Source organism: Aythya marila, assembly GCF_965140915.1.
Source record: "Aythya marila genome assembly, chromosome: 2".
NCBI classification, from domain to species: domain Eukaryota; kingdom Metazoa; phylum Chordata; class Aves; order Anseriformes; family Anatidae; genus Aythya; species Aythya marila.
In genome coordinates, this window is record NC_139043.1 from 38,394,180 (window position 1) to 38,409,609 (window position 15,430).

At 41.6% G+C, this 15,430-nt stretch overlaps 1 protein-coding gene across 1 annotated transcript in view; it reads right to left on the reverse strand.

Moving 5' to 3' along the window:
* SATB1 (SATB homeobox 1) overlaps positions 1–14,410 on the reverse strand; it is a 93,212-nt gene extending 78,802 nt beyond the window's left edge. Inside the window, exon 1 of the mRNA XM_082755433.1 lies at positions 14,331–14,410. The gene's annotated coding sequence lies outside the window, so the exon portion shown is untranslated. The remainder of the gene's footprint in view (positions 1–14,330) is intronic.
* Positions 14,411–15,430: the final 1,020 nt, after the last annotated feature.

Consider the following 15,430-nt stretch of genomic DNA (forward strand, 5'->3'; position numbering starts at 1 on the left):
TCAACTTTGATATTAAAATGTTCCACTAGAAGAAAGATATTTATAATAAAAACATATATAAAGAACAGAAGATGAATAGATATTGTCATGGATACATATGCAGGCAATCATTTAAACATGCAGCAAGAGTAACATCACATTTTTCATAGCTTCTAGTCAACATTCAGCAAACAAATATACGCTTAATAAAGCTTATTAATCCTTAATAAAGTTGTTGCACTGTATTTTTTTTTTTTTATATATAAAATGCATTTTGTGCTAGGTTACATTGAAATAAGACAAATAGTTATAAAGTTGGACTGTGTTTCTTCACCCCCACCATGAATTAACTCTCGAGCAGCAGTCTCAGTGGCTGCAAAACAAAACAAATTCTCCAGTGTGGCATGCTGCCTTGGTGCCTTCTAAGGTCTCCATTCCAATCTTTTCTTGTTCAAAATGAATTAGGAAATACGGGCCCAAATCTTGAGGCTTGGCTCTTGTGCAATACAAACAGAAATGACCTGGCAGCAGAGTAAAACCAGCATGGCTGTGTATTCTCTTTTATCAGATTTCTTTGGGGAGATCAGGCTGATTGGGTTTTGTAAATATGTATTTCTGACAACTCTGCAGCCATTTGGGTAACTCGTCAGCTCCCGCCCGTGCTGGAGGTGATGCAGAGAAGCTGTGCAGCAGCGGGACTGTCAGGAAATTCGCTTTACTCAGAATTTGAGCAGTATTTTCCACGCTGTGAGGGACCATCTACGGCTAGTGGTAACTGCTGGACCGCAAGGCAATGAAAATACCAGTGCCTGACTTTCTGAAGGGAAACATCTATGGCCAAAAGGTGGATGGCTCCCTCGCAGTTTGTGCCTAATTTCTGCATGGGGTACACAGAAGTGTTAGGGGGAAATAGCGCCGGTAAATCCTACTGCCCTTTACTGGCCATCTGTGCAAGCCCCAGCATGGTCACCACTGCATTGTGGACTCAGTCCTGAAGCCCTCCAAATGTTGTACCTCTAACTGAAGGTGTTTCTCAGTCTCTGCTGACTGCCTTCCCCTCCGTTTTGCCCTGAACAACTGCAGGTGCCCGACCACACACAACCCACAGCTGACCTGGCTGCGGCAATTGCAACTTTCACGCGCCTCGAGCTCTTGATGCACACCGATGGGGATTGTGGCATTCACCGACGTCCCCCACACTGAGCACCGAAGTTACATACCAACCTAGATTTTTTTTGACTGCAACCTGCCCCAGCCTGGATAGTATGCCTGTCAAAAAGCAAAAGTGCTATGAAATGAAATTCATACCACTGAAAGGCATCGCACACAAGCTGTCGTCCCCTCTCACATTTTGCATGAGCAGTTTCTGCTCGTTTGTGTTCTCTCACATACAGTGTCCTGAAACAGTTACGTAAAATGGATATTTAACTTACAGGAGTCAGCTGTATTGAACTGCACTTAATTGCTTATTAAGTGAAGTAAATTATCCTTACCATATTCGCCAGAGGTGAAAAACCTACATATATGGCTACATGTAGAGCACTCATTAGTTTACGGACCCCAGATCCCTTGGAAAGTATCAGGTATCTACACAATGTCCCATGGTGCAGTATTTTGTAGTTGGATGTCTCCGCTTGCTTGCAGATATGTAAAATCATATACAAACAGACATCTCCCTATTGATTGCCTATGTGACGAGGCTCGTTTACTCCCACAAACATTTTATGCAGTGTATTTCAATGATGGAATTTTCTTTTAAAAATAGAATTGAATAGGAATATGCAAAATGAGGTTTGGGATAAAACAAATTACTTTTAGTCAAACTACTGCACCATTTTGCATAAGCACCTTTCATAGCTCTACATCTATTTTGACTAGGATGAAGGTATAACTGAAGTAAATACATACATTTGCTGATGTGGTCCCAACAGTCATTTAGGTTTGCCTCTTGCTGCCAAAAAAGTCATGGAGAGGCAAATTACTGGAAGAAGATAACAGAGAAAAAGCCAATAAAACTGTTTGGCGTGGTGGAGGAAGTGAAGGGTGAACATGACTGCTAATGAGAATAGAAAGTCTTTCACCTCTGCCTGCCACGAGGAATCCTAGCTGGTTGAAACTGCAATAGACAGGTGTCCACATTCCCATAAAAGATCGGAGCATTAATCATTCATTAATGAATATTAATGGATTAATCATATAATTCTTACTCTGTAGTTGCCCAATCTCTACCTGTTCTGCGGACAAGCTGAGTTCATTCCCTAAGTATATTATTAGCATTGCAACTTCCACAAATACTATGTGGTATTTAATATAAGCCAATATTTTTATGATTACGGATTTCAGAACTACTTCAAACAATAAGCTTCAACTTAAATAAAATAAAATAAAATAAAATAAAATAAAATAAAATAACATTTTTAGACTATATCCCTTTCTATCCATAATAGTAGACTAAATCCTTGATGAGTCACGCTTGTAATTTCCATGTGGCAGCTACAGCCAACTACTTCCACAAAAAACAACAAGCAAAAAAATGCAATAGAGTTTTATATATTAGTTTTAATGCAATTAGGCAGCTGGAAGAAAGGAGGAAAGCCAGCATCTTAGGATCAGCCTATGTTATAAATGTGTGTTTTGCAGGTTACTTATTTCCCAACTTTCTCCAAAGAAGTATAATTTTCAGGCCTATCATGTGAACATATTTAATACAAGATAAGAGAATAAGAAGAGAGAATAGTTCCTGTAAAACCCTGATCATCACAACACTAGGTAACTCATAGGAAATACATGGTCATATAATTTTTACCTGGAAGAAGAGTTGGTTGATAAGCAGTTATTTTAGGGATGTGCCTGAACAGAAGCTCTATTAATTTAATACTATGTAAAGAATGATCCCCAGACATATAAACTAGTAGAGTTTCAGTTAGTTTTGCTTGTTAAAAGCAACGTTACACCAAGCTAACTCTAAAGTGTTTTGCGGTGTTGCAAAACACCGCAAAACTTTGTCTTTGCTTTCCTGACTCCTTTTCCATCACCTCCAACCTCTGTGTTTCTTTCCCAGTCAAAAAAAAAAAAAAAAAAAAAAAAAAGCTTTTGGGCATACAGAAGTTTCAGAAGTTTAATCCAACACTTCTGAGTGAGGATGAATTTCACACAACCCAAGCAAAACTGCACGGTATGGTAGAAAATCAGAACCATTGCGGTTAGCGCTACAGAAGGACTATTCAAGCATTATTAACTTGAGTTCAGGTGCTTTCTGTGAGCTCAAAGAGCACTGATTCGTTACTGGAACACTTCGCCACCATGACAAACTATCATCTTTTTCTTTACCTGATAGCATAAATAAAATCTACTGATAAAAAATGAAAATATGGAAGAGTTGAAGTCTAAGGAAATGGTTAGAACTGATTGATGACTTGAACTATGTCAAACTTTCATTATGAAACCCAAAACCACATGAAATGTCCTGTTTCCAGTTTCATTGTTAACTCAGAACTCTGCCCAGGTTCTTCTAGACTTTTTCTAAAGTTCAAAACCTTTTAAGTAAAACTGTGCATCTAATTACGGCCAAACTTGACAGGAGTCAATATTCATTGTACATAAAATACATGCAAAATGTGTGGTTTTGGTGTAAAACAAATTGAAAGTTGGTGGTTTTGGCCGAATTCACTTTTTCTTCTAGGACTTGTTCCAATCTCAAACTCAGAAGATTCCACAATAATGAAGATTAAATGAATGAGTTTTTCACAGTTCTTTTCAGGAACAATTAGCTGTTAATGTTCACAGTTCTTTTAAGTAACAAGGTACCTGTTAATATCTGGGTGCTAAAACAAAAAACGTTTATCATATTCAGTGTCACTACGATAAAGGTCATCTATACATGTATCAGTGTATGTTTAGTTTAACCGCAAACAACAGAAGGCAAAAACTAGTCACTTTAAAATGTTACTCCAAGTAACTTGTTCAAAATATTTGTCCTGATTAATAAAATAAAATAAAATAAAATAAAATAAAATAAAATAAAATAAAATAAAATAAAATAAAAACTGTAGCAAAAGTGTGCTCCAGTATTTAATGCATTTATTTGCTAAAATAACTACATTTCTAGATTTCCTACCTATCAGCTACAATGAAAATGGGCTGACATGGGTAAGAAGTTGGGAACCCACTAGAATATGACATTTTTAGGGCAAAATGTGGTTAATATTCATGACAGTTCATTTATTCTAGAACTAGAACAAAATGCCCGTGTGTAAATATATATATATATATATATATATATATTTCCGAACTACATACAAACATTTGGGAGAAAAGTTTGTATTTGATGTTGACATAATAGCTGAGGAAGAAGCGTGTGGGGAAGCTGAGGCATGCACATGAAGATTCCTACCAGAGCTCCACCGGTGACAGGCGAAATAACATTTGAAATCAATTATTTTCACATTGTCCAAAAATGTCCATGTTCATTTTCTAAGGAACTCTTTTCAATATCATTCATTCCTGGCAGGTTATATTACAAACTCCTTCCTGTAGTACAATTTTCTCTTCAAAAGTGTACGTAACATGCTCACAAGAAATTTTGAATTTTTTTATTCATGAAAAATATGGGGTACATTCCCTATCAACTAATCTTTATTTCATAGATCGAAAAGCTCCCTGCACCATGTCCAAAAATGTGCAGCTTCAAATGTGGATGAAGCCAGGTAAAGAAATGCTCCGAACTTTTGCAGGCACAGAAAAAGAATGTTCAAATCACCTTACCCCTGCGTTTCTGAAACACAGGACAATTTCAAGAATCCCCCAGTAAGCCACCAGGAAGGAACTACACACAAAAAACTGTAAACTCACATCTGTAAACTCATCCAAGCACATGCATCAAGCTCTTTTAGAATTTTCTATATAAAAAAAAAAAGAGAGAAAAAAAAATATATGTAGCTCTTCTTTTACATAATACCAATTGATTGTTGCTGTGGGCACGTAGCAAAGGATTATTGTCTTTTGCGTGATTTAGGCCTGTGAAAATCTTTCCATGACCAAAAGAAATTGCATGCCCAGTCCATACTGAAGTTTTTAATAAAAAGCAGTAAAGCAATCTGCTTCATTGTCAAAGGATTGAAAGAAATTTAATTAATGCCTTCGGAGGGAACGCCTATATAAGTATCACAATCACAAGAATGTGTGCATATGCATATATGAATACATATGCACAGCCATAGTCTACCCTGTTGCTTTCATGTCGTAACACTATAGGCCATGAGCAGCTAAAGGCAGAAGTGAACTCATATAATTTAAAATATCACGCTGACACAATTTTAAGGTTAAATGACACTGTGTAGTTTATGAGAAGTTTAAGTGCTATCATCACAGGATAATTTGGCCCTAGAAAAGTAAGGCAGTATAGAAATGCCAACAGACAAACAAATTAAAAATAGTAAGTTAGAAACAGAGGAAAATGAGTTTATGCCACACTAACAGAAACAAAAAGAAACAACAACAACAAAAAAAACAACCCCCCAAATGAAAAAAACACAAAGATGCATGAAAAGCAGTATGCTATGTTAGATGTTTATCTATACATAAGAGACAGGTGTCACAAAAACAAAACAAAAAAATCATGAAGCTAAAGAGAAACTTTAACTCACCAGTTTCCATCTGTTATATCTGAATTCATGCATAATTGATTATCCATGACTGGTAAGTTCTTTTTTTTCACTAGCCTAACACAGTTTTCTAAACATTATGTGTTAAATCACCACCAAAGTAAAGGGTGTTTGAGAAACCGTAAGGGCAGAATAAAAATTTTTTAATGAAAAATAACATGTCAGTTAATAATAGAGCTGACCTATGTTTAAGAGAGAAATTTTAATCATGTGCATATTAAATATTAATAACCTATTCTGTTATTGTTATAATAAGGTTAAGTAAGCTTCTCCATGCTTAAGGAAAGAGAAAAAGTAGGAATATGTAACAGTGAAAAAAAGCGCTGAGAAGCAGAGACATAAGGAAAATGTGTCAACAATAAACAAGAGGAAATGAGAAAGAAGGAAAAGATGAAGGTGGAAACTAATCTCTATGTGTCATTATGACTGCCAGAGTACTGGCAAAGAAGCAGCATCCTTTTATTTCAATTTTAATCATTTCTGAATTTTAATACCCTGCTCCTTTTGTAATTCTCCTGGCATTCCCTATATGCATCCATCCCAGCCAAAACACCAGTGTAAATTAAATGGCACGCAACCACACCGCTGATGTAGCTCTCCCAGTAGAACCAATTGAGTGACCAAAAAGCAGAGAAGGTATGACTACTTTGTGTCCCCATAGACCACTGGCCAATTAAGTGACTTAATGTTCTTCAATTCCTTTAATTTTGAAAAGAAGGGCAGTGGTTAGGTAACCCAGCAATATAGAGCCATTAAAAAAAAATAAAGCAAGCCAGTAGTAATACAATAATCAGTGACCATCAGGGCCTGGAAAAATGAGTTTGCTCTCACTGGCACTAAGGAGCATCACATGATTATTTAATTACAGCTCTAATTTTTGTCTCGTGGATGGCAACATATCAACAATTAATAGGGCAAATAGAGGAGACTGCATTTTTAAAGAGACAGAACCTATATGAAATACTGTTTAGAAATGCAATTTATCAGACAGTATAATGTGTCTTAAGGCATATCTTTCATCATGCCACACAAATAAAAAAGTTCTAGCAGTTTAATTTGCTGGCATGGCATCTAGGAAATTCTTCTGGAGTCCTTAGAAAATAATAACTGCATCTATGCATATCCTAATAGTCATTTTAATTGGTAATGCAGAAGTCAGTTTCTCATAGGACATGCAATCCAAATAAACTAGTGGAATCACAAGTTTTAAATCCAAAAATGTTATTACATAATTATTACATCCTTTATCTTAAAAAGATGATAACAAAATCCTTCAGGAATGGCCAAAAGGATTATGGTATTCAGCAAGTCAAATGAAGAAGAAAAGAAAGAAAAAGAAACCCAATACAGTAGAATCAAGGGGACAGAGATTGATTTTGGTTGATTGATTTCACCGTGAGATTTTCTTATAAAGAGTACTGAAATGAGGGGTCCTACTCCAATATTGTGGTATTCCTGAACAATAATTCTACTTAAGAAGAAAAAAAAGAAAAACCTGAAAGAGGACCTGCACCTGATCAATTGCAAAGATCTGCTCTGAAGGGGTTAGATGCAGTTCCCATTGTGCCCAGTCCTGCAAATGACCAAAGTGCAGAATGAGAACTACGGGCACAGCTCAGCACCCTACACATGCTGCACCATTACCGGAATCTGCAAATATAGCACAAGGAAAACTCTCATTTAACTGATCTTCCTTGCAAACAAACTCCCTATTCCACAGCCGTGCACGGACCAAGTTATGAATTCCAGAGATTTACATTATCCACAACACATATCAGACAATATTGAATAACTGACACAGGGAAAGCAAGCTCTAAATTTCCTTCAAACATTAAGCTGTACATATGAAAACCCTACCTAACTACTCTTACTTTTTTTTGAATCTTCTGTCTCAATATGCAAGTTAAACATGCTTTTTCATTTGATGATCTGTAATCTATCCTTTGAACAAGCAAAGAAATGCTGGCTTTCAGCTCTTGCACAGGAAAAAAAAAAGAAAAAAACAAACCAAAACCGCTGTTAAACAGCCGTTCAAGTATTACTGTAAAAAGAAAAGTAATGAGAGAAGAAATATTATTACAATGAATGCCCCATTCCTCCTGAAAATTGTCTAAAATTAAGTTGTTTTGATTGAAGACATGAACATTCTGGATTGGAGATCTTAATCTATAATCTTAAAAAGAAAGCTGGCAAGCAAGAGCTTGTATGTAGAAGTATATATCATTCTTTTTATGCACTGGTTACTATACAGATAACATGTCTCACAAAGACTGTAATTAAATGTCTAGTGCAGAAGTAACACTAAAAAGCATACAGTATTATTATATTACAATGAATCCTTAGAAGCTAAAACTGTCATTTTTAAAGTTTTAAGATGCCTCTAATTATTCTCAAGATTTTTTACATTTATCAAGGAAGCCCACCTATGATGAAAAGCATTAATGATTTAAAGTCATTCTAATACAGCTCTACAAAAAAAAAAATAAATAATAATTTAATCTTTGATTATAAACATTGTAAAACTCACTCTGAAATTTCTCCCCACATTTTTTTTCCCTTTAGTTCCTCTCTGAGTTTGCATGCATGCACAGTCTCGCACGCTCTCCACTCCTCTCTGTCTTTTATTTGATGCGTTAAAATTGGGAATACTTAGGGCATATTTAGAATTTTTATTCTGTTTATGGCAAATGTTTTTCATTACAACTAGACATATTCTAAGCGAAGTTACTGAAAAGGAAATACCTTTGTCAAACCTTTGCATGTGGGCTGGAGTTCAGAGCAGCAATTCTTTGTACTTGTGCTGTAAAAATGTCTTCCATTCTGGGACCGATTTACAAATATAAAGAATTAATTAATATTTCAGTGATATATGAAATGTATATATTGCTAATTCCATAGAGGGGTAAATAAACCAGAGGCGTATTTAGGCCACATTTACAGAGAGATTGTGTGCTGCAGCTTCCTCTTCTTTCATACAAAGTTACGAGTGCTTTGGCACTCACAGGCTCATGACATAAAGGGCTGCAAATGTGCCATGGTCAGTGCTTTACCAAGACCACACACCTTGTCAGTGTCAGAACTGAAAGCAAGACCAGGACTCCAGACACCAGAAAAGGTTACGAGACAGTCCTCCAGGTATACATGATCCCACTGCATCACCACTTATACCGAGCAGCAAGTGGAACGACGCACAAACGATTGCTGCTGGCCAAATAAATCCTGTCAGAGCAGGATCCTGGGAAGATGAGGTGCATTCTAGGTTTAAAGCACCTCCCTCATCTCCTCAGGTCATATCATGTCATAATGTGCCAAGGGAAAGAGATAAAGCAGATAGTGGCTGGGAGTTATGCAAGGCCAACACAGCTGATAGACGTGGCCCATCCTGAAGCTTTGTTCCCAGGTGCAGTTCAGGTGACTGAGGTCCACCTGCACGCATGCAGATTCTTCTGCCCATCCAGCCTGCAGTTCATACCAGAAAAGCAGGAGATGGCTCGAGCTAACTCCTGTGAACCCACAGATGTGGAAAAGCATTTCCAATGCTGTTTTACAGCAGCTTAAGGACAGGAGCAGACCCACGCTCCGGTGAGAGGAGGCCTTCTTACAGCCTGTGCCAATCCTGGCATACACCAATGCCCACAGTCTTGCTGAAAAACTGAGATCACATTATATTGGCATTATAAATGAATAGGAAAAAGGTGACTCTGGCATAAATGTTGTATAGTAAATGCTAGTGTGTCCCTCAGCCCGTCTGAACACCTAACACTGATCCCGTCAAAACCAAAACCGTCAAAACAAAGGTCTATGGACCTCCACACAGATCCACAAGTGTGCATGAGAGGAAAGTCAGGCCCAGCAAGTTTAAAAACAGATATTTACAATTCAGACAGTGCCTGAGGTACGTAACTATGCTCCACTCCCGTACTTTGCTGGTGCTACGCTATTCCTACTATACTATACCAGATTATGCAGATCAAGGGTAGATTACAGTTGGCATAGGGTACAAGGACATGTGAACAAGATCAGGACTGGCAAAACCATGTAAAATTAATCTCTACCTGGATTTATACTTATTGAGAGCATGCAGTGCAGGAACCATTAGAAAGTCAACATTTGCAAAGCAGCAAGCAGATATCAATTAAGCAATAAAGTGTCGGTGATACTGTGGTGAAGTTAGATGCCACAGGATGGCAAATGTTAGAAAACACCTACATTTTAGAAGGCACCATTATATCATATCCTTTTTGAAGTAACAGTTACAAATTGTGGTCAGGTACTGTTGAGAGCTTGTGATACCAGTACCACTTCCATGGGAGCTGGCATATGAGCTAACTTAATGCTAGATTTTATAATTTACAGAATGGTAGAGAAAAATATACTTCATGGGTAAAGATTATTAATGGAACCCTCTGGCAGAAAATTTAAGGGTGCTTTCCATAAATTGTGAGTTACTCTACCTGCAGTTATCTCCAGTTGAAGAGCCAGCGACTTACACTGGTTAGTCCAAGATAAAAAGTAACATCAATGGGGTTTTCGGACATGGACTTTATAAAGTTGCAAAATTTCAGTATAACAAGCAATAAGATCTGTAAGTTACTCTTTAACCATCAAACTGTTTTACTTTTTTTTTTTTTTTTTTTTTTTTTTTTAGAATCGGTGGCAACTTTGTGACAACTAAAGTTTAAAAAATGCACTTGATTGCATAGTGACAGATTTGCAGAACATTTTTCATCACACACACATATGTGCTTTCAGTTATTAATAAAATGCTTCTGCCCTTAATCTGCCGTTGCCTGAATATACAATTTCAGTGACTTGGATAGACAAATACTGTTAAGGAATTCTGTTTTCCCTGTTTGAGATGCAATTCAAATACATCAAGCAAAACTAAATGCTGTGTCTTTAAAACTGGCTCCTGCATGCCACAGAAAGGAATACTGATTCACTTTTCTACAGAGTTTCCCTTGGAGTGGAATGATAAGGAAACTTTCTTTTCTTCCCCTGCCCTTCTTTTCTTTTCCCCTCATTTCAAGCGAGGAAGAGTCAGCTACCCTAGATAACATCACAGGTAGATATTAAAATGGAGACAGACATTATTTAGTGGCAACAGGAATACACATACATGCACCAACCTATAAACTGGTGTTTACTTCAGGAAAGTAAGTCATATTTTTCCTCTGATTGCTGTGCTGTCAGTTTAATGCAGCGTAAATAAACAGTAGGTGCATGATAGCTTTAAGTAGAAAGTGTTCATTCCACAAGAGGAGCAGATTACTGAAGCCTGATGCCTATAATGGCAAAAGCAGAACTCCCATTTTACCTGAAAATATAGCCTCCCGTGCTAAGAGACTTGTGGCTTTTCTATTAAATTAATTTGTCAGAATTCTATGAAAAATATTATGTACTCAAAGAACTTTACCAAAAACATTCATTTTTGTAGCCCTCGACTTGAACCATTTGAAAAAACAAAAGCCAATCACTCCTCTGTAATTTCATCATCCCATTGCTCTAAATGAAAGCTTTATATAATCAACCTAATCTAACAGAAAATAAAATGATATATAGAATTGCCTATACTTTGAGTTATTTTGTTCTTATAAATATATTCCCTGACTGAAAGTAAAAAAATTCCCCTTTGGAAAAAGCAATGATTTCTGAGAAGATTGTATATACACTCTACATCTATTAACATAAATTATAAGAAAGTAAAATGTTCCAGATGTGTTTAAACTGTTGTGGAAGGAAAGTTTGTGGCTTCAGTGGATATATATTAAATATATCTAGAGAGAGCAATGGCAGTTATGTACAAGAAGGCAATAAAATGCTTCACTAGTATCTACGTTAAAATAGCGTAGTTCCTAGAAATGTGACCGAAACATTTCATAAGTCATGTTCGCTCCATTTTTAATTCAGAAATCTACTTTAAATATAAATTTTCTATATGATGCAGTCTATTTTATTAATAAAGTAATGACCTTGATTTTTTTTTCCAAAACAGAGCTGGAAGCATTAAGAAGGTCTTTGAATTTATCCGACAATTTCTATATAAAATGTAAGTGATAATAAAAAGGTGGCATCACTTCCAAAATTGTAGTCGATACAATTAAAAGATTTATGTTATTATAATTATTATTATTGTTATTATTATTATTACTGTTTTTCAGGAACACCAGACTTCAGCTGAACATCTTCTAAACTGCAGTCGTCCCCATTTAAAACCCCTGTCCACCCTGAACCTGCAACATAGGGCATATCAGCGCCCATTCAGGACTTTCCTACTCTGGGAAGGTTTCGTGTCCTCATCCCCCGTGGGACTGGTGGCCGCAGTCGGTGCTACTGGGCTGCTGGCAGGGCCGCAGGCAGCGCTGGCCTCTCTGCTCTCGCCTGGGAAGCGCAGCAGCAGAAGGCAGGTGCTCATCAGCTGACCCGCGGGGCCTACGCTGTGCACCAGAAAAGATGCCCTGCTCAGATCTGGGGCTTTTGTGGCAGACCCTCTCCACTCCTCTGTCTAGCAAAGCAGCGCATCCCATCAGCGAGTTATGGACTGACTCTGTCTGCTTTACAGGGCAGCAGGTTCGGATCGGTGCGCACTGCTAAAATAACAGGAGAGGAGAAACTGGGAGTCACTTTCCTATTTAAAGTATTAGCAGCAAAGAATGTAAAAAGGAAACAGCTAGATTTTCAAAGTGTATGCACAAAAAGGATTCCATTTAAATATTTTTTGTTCCAGTAAACTCTTTTGCATACAAAGGACTTATTTATTACATATTTGAACTTGTGGGAAAAAGGGAAGGAATGCACTGACTCCTGAAATAACTCTGCAGTCTTTTTGGAGACTTCACTTTTCTGTCCTCTTGTTCTAGTCAGAACAGTTTTATTCCAGGGCCGGAGGAATTCCTGGGGGTCAGTTTTTTCTTTTCCACTAGCTGTTTGTATTCACGAGTGGGCATACACAGCACGCTAGCCCATGATTTTAATTTTTCTTCTATGTGCGCGTGCTAGCTGTTTAGATGCACGCCTGGAAGTGAACACGTTACATTTTCTGCTTGCTCATTTTGCTACCTACCCTATGTTATTACACATTTCTGCGCAAACCATTGCTTCGACCTGAAAAGCAAGGTAATACCAATAACAATCGCAAAGACAGAATGAATTAGAAAATGACTGCATGTACAAATGCATTAAAGAGCATATAGGAACATGGGACCGATAAGAGCACTCAAATTCTACAGATAGTGCTGCAGAGTCAGAAGGAGATACAAATTGCAGAGAACACCCTACGTTCACGTCTTTACACTCCCCGCTTACTGTCTCAAGTTGTTTTTGAATAGTGCGCCTGATTTGACACATTTCTATCTGGCGATTGTGCTGAATGCTTGAAGAGATAGTGAAATATCCAAGCATTCCTTGTGCTAACTACAGTTGAAATTTTACACTTATTGTAACCTTTTCTAACAATGTGAGAAAAACAGAGTAAATATATTAAATTTGTTTCACAACAGATGCTTAGGTTGTTAATATTTAAGATGCCTATTCATGCTATTCCTGTCTGCACATTTGTCAAAAATGTAAGCTTGAATGCTAATGTTTGCCAGCAGACAGCAGACAAATATATGAACGCACTATACCAAAATAATAGAGAGTAGAAATAAGGGACCGCTGCTGACTCACGCCCGGACCAGAAGGCAAGGGCACTGCCCGCCCGGGCCCCTTGGAGGCTCTGGATCCGAATTTGTGAATTATTTTCCCAGTCGCGCTGCGCTCACTTGGGCTGACTACGAGCAGCGGAGAGCTTTCGTCATTTTCAGCTCACTCCAGCTTCCGAAAGCTGGTGCGAAGTGTTTCATCTAACTTGCATTTTAGAGAAGTTTCTCTCGCGGTCCCAGAAGCCTGGGGACAGGCAGGGGGCAACTCCGGACCTGGCAGGTGCCTGCCTGGCAGGAGCGCTCCCGGGGGCAGCGAGCGGAGCCGGCGACAAAAGGAGGACGGTTTGCGCAAAACCTCAGGGGCCGGCTTTGGAGACGGAGGGAAAAAAAAAAAAAAAAAAAAAGAAAGAAAAATAATAATAATAAAAAAAAGAAAAAATCCCGGAGCGCGGCGACGAGCCCCTGGCATCGGTCCCCGGAGCGCCGGGTGGCCGCGGGGGGGTCCGGGGAGCTCCGCAGCCGCAGCTCGGGGGGCGCCCGGCCCCGCGCAACCCCCGCGCCCCGCAGCCCCCCCGTTCCCTCCAGCTCCCCCCTCCCCGCCACTCCTCCCGACCCTGCGCTTCGCCCCGCTCTCCCCCGCCGTCGGGGCTGCCGCGAGGAGCGCGGGGAAGAAGTTTGCCAAAGTTTCAGATTTTTTTTCTTTTTTTTTTTTTTTTCCTTTTTTTTTTTTTTTTTTTTTTTTTTTTCTTTTCCCTCCCCGCTCCTTGCGCCTCGCCGCGGGGGCGGCGGGCAGGGGAGCGGGGCGGGCGGCCGGCAGCTCGCCGGCTGCAGGTGTGTGAGAAAGCGCCCGTCGGGAGGCTCCGCAGGCTGCAGCGCCGCACGGAGCCCCCTCCGGCCCGCACCCCCGGACCCCCCCACGCCCCGTCCCCCCGCCCTCTCTGCCGGGTGGGCTGCGTAGAGCACCGCGGCGGTGCCCCCGGCGCGGCCCCGTCCGTCCCCCCCCCCGTGCCCGTGGAGCGCCGCCGAAGGAGCGGGAGCGACTCACTCATGGGAGCGCGGCGGGCGAGGCCGGCGACACCTCCGGCTTCCGAGGCGCCGGCGAAGTTAATTGCACTGAAGTTCAAGTTGTCTTTTCACCCATCAGGAGTGGGCGTTTAAAGGAAGGAGAGCGAGGAGGAGGAGGGGGAGGGGGGAGGGGGGAGAGTCGCTCTCGCTCTCGCTCGCTCTCGCACACACGCACGCACACGCACACACACACACACACACGGAGGCACAGACCGCCAGCCACACGCACAGACAGACACACGGACACACACGCACACAGCCACACGCGCGCACCCGCCCGCTCGGCTCCGCTCCCGAGCTGCCTCAGCAAGGAGGAGCCCGGACGGAAACCACCAGGGCAGCAAGGTACCGGCGTGGGGCAGCCCTGCCCGTGCGTCTGCGTGTCTGTCTGTCTGGGCGTCTGCCTGCGGCCCCCCCTCACCTCCCCGGTCCCCCCCCCACCCCCTCCTTCCTCCGGTCCCCCCGGGCGGGGAGGTGCGCGCTGCCCCCGGGGAGGGGGTGGCGGTGCCGTCGGGGCAGCGCGGCCGAGGGAGGCCGGGGGGGTCCCCGCCTGCTGCCTCCCTCTCTGATGGGGGCGGCGATGGGAAGCGGCGGAGGGGGGGGGGGGGGGCAACCGAGCGGCGGCTGCGTGTCTGTGTGTGTGTTTGTGTGTGTGTGCCGCCTCCCGCCGAGCAGGGAGTCAGGTGGGACACACGCACGCACACACACACACACACACACACAGAGCCCCCCCCTCCGCCCCCGCCTTCCCGGCCCCCTCCCCTTCCCTCCAGCCTGCCCCCGATCTTTTATTTCCACACCTGCCTTTCCCGGCCCCTGTCGGGCAGCGAGCGCCCCTCGGCCCCCAGCGGTTCAGGCAGCACCGGGGCCGGGGTCGGGGCCGGCCGGGCAGGGGGTGCGCAGCCCCCCGGGGGTCGCCGCTCGCCCGCCGCCGCCCCGTCGGGACCGGGAGCAGAGCCGGGTCCAGCCGCGCCGCGTGGTTTTGGGAGCCACGCATCGCCCCCCGCGGTGGTGTCCGCTGCAGTGTCACCAGGCACCCTGTGCCCCTCGGCACCGCTCCTTCGGAACTGGCTTTGTGCG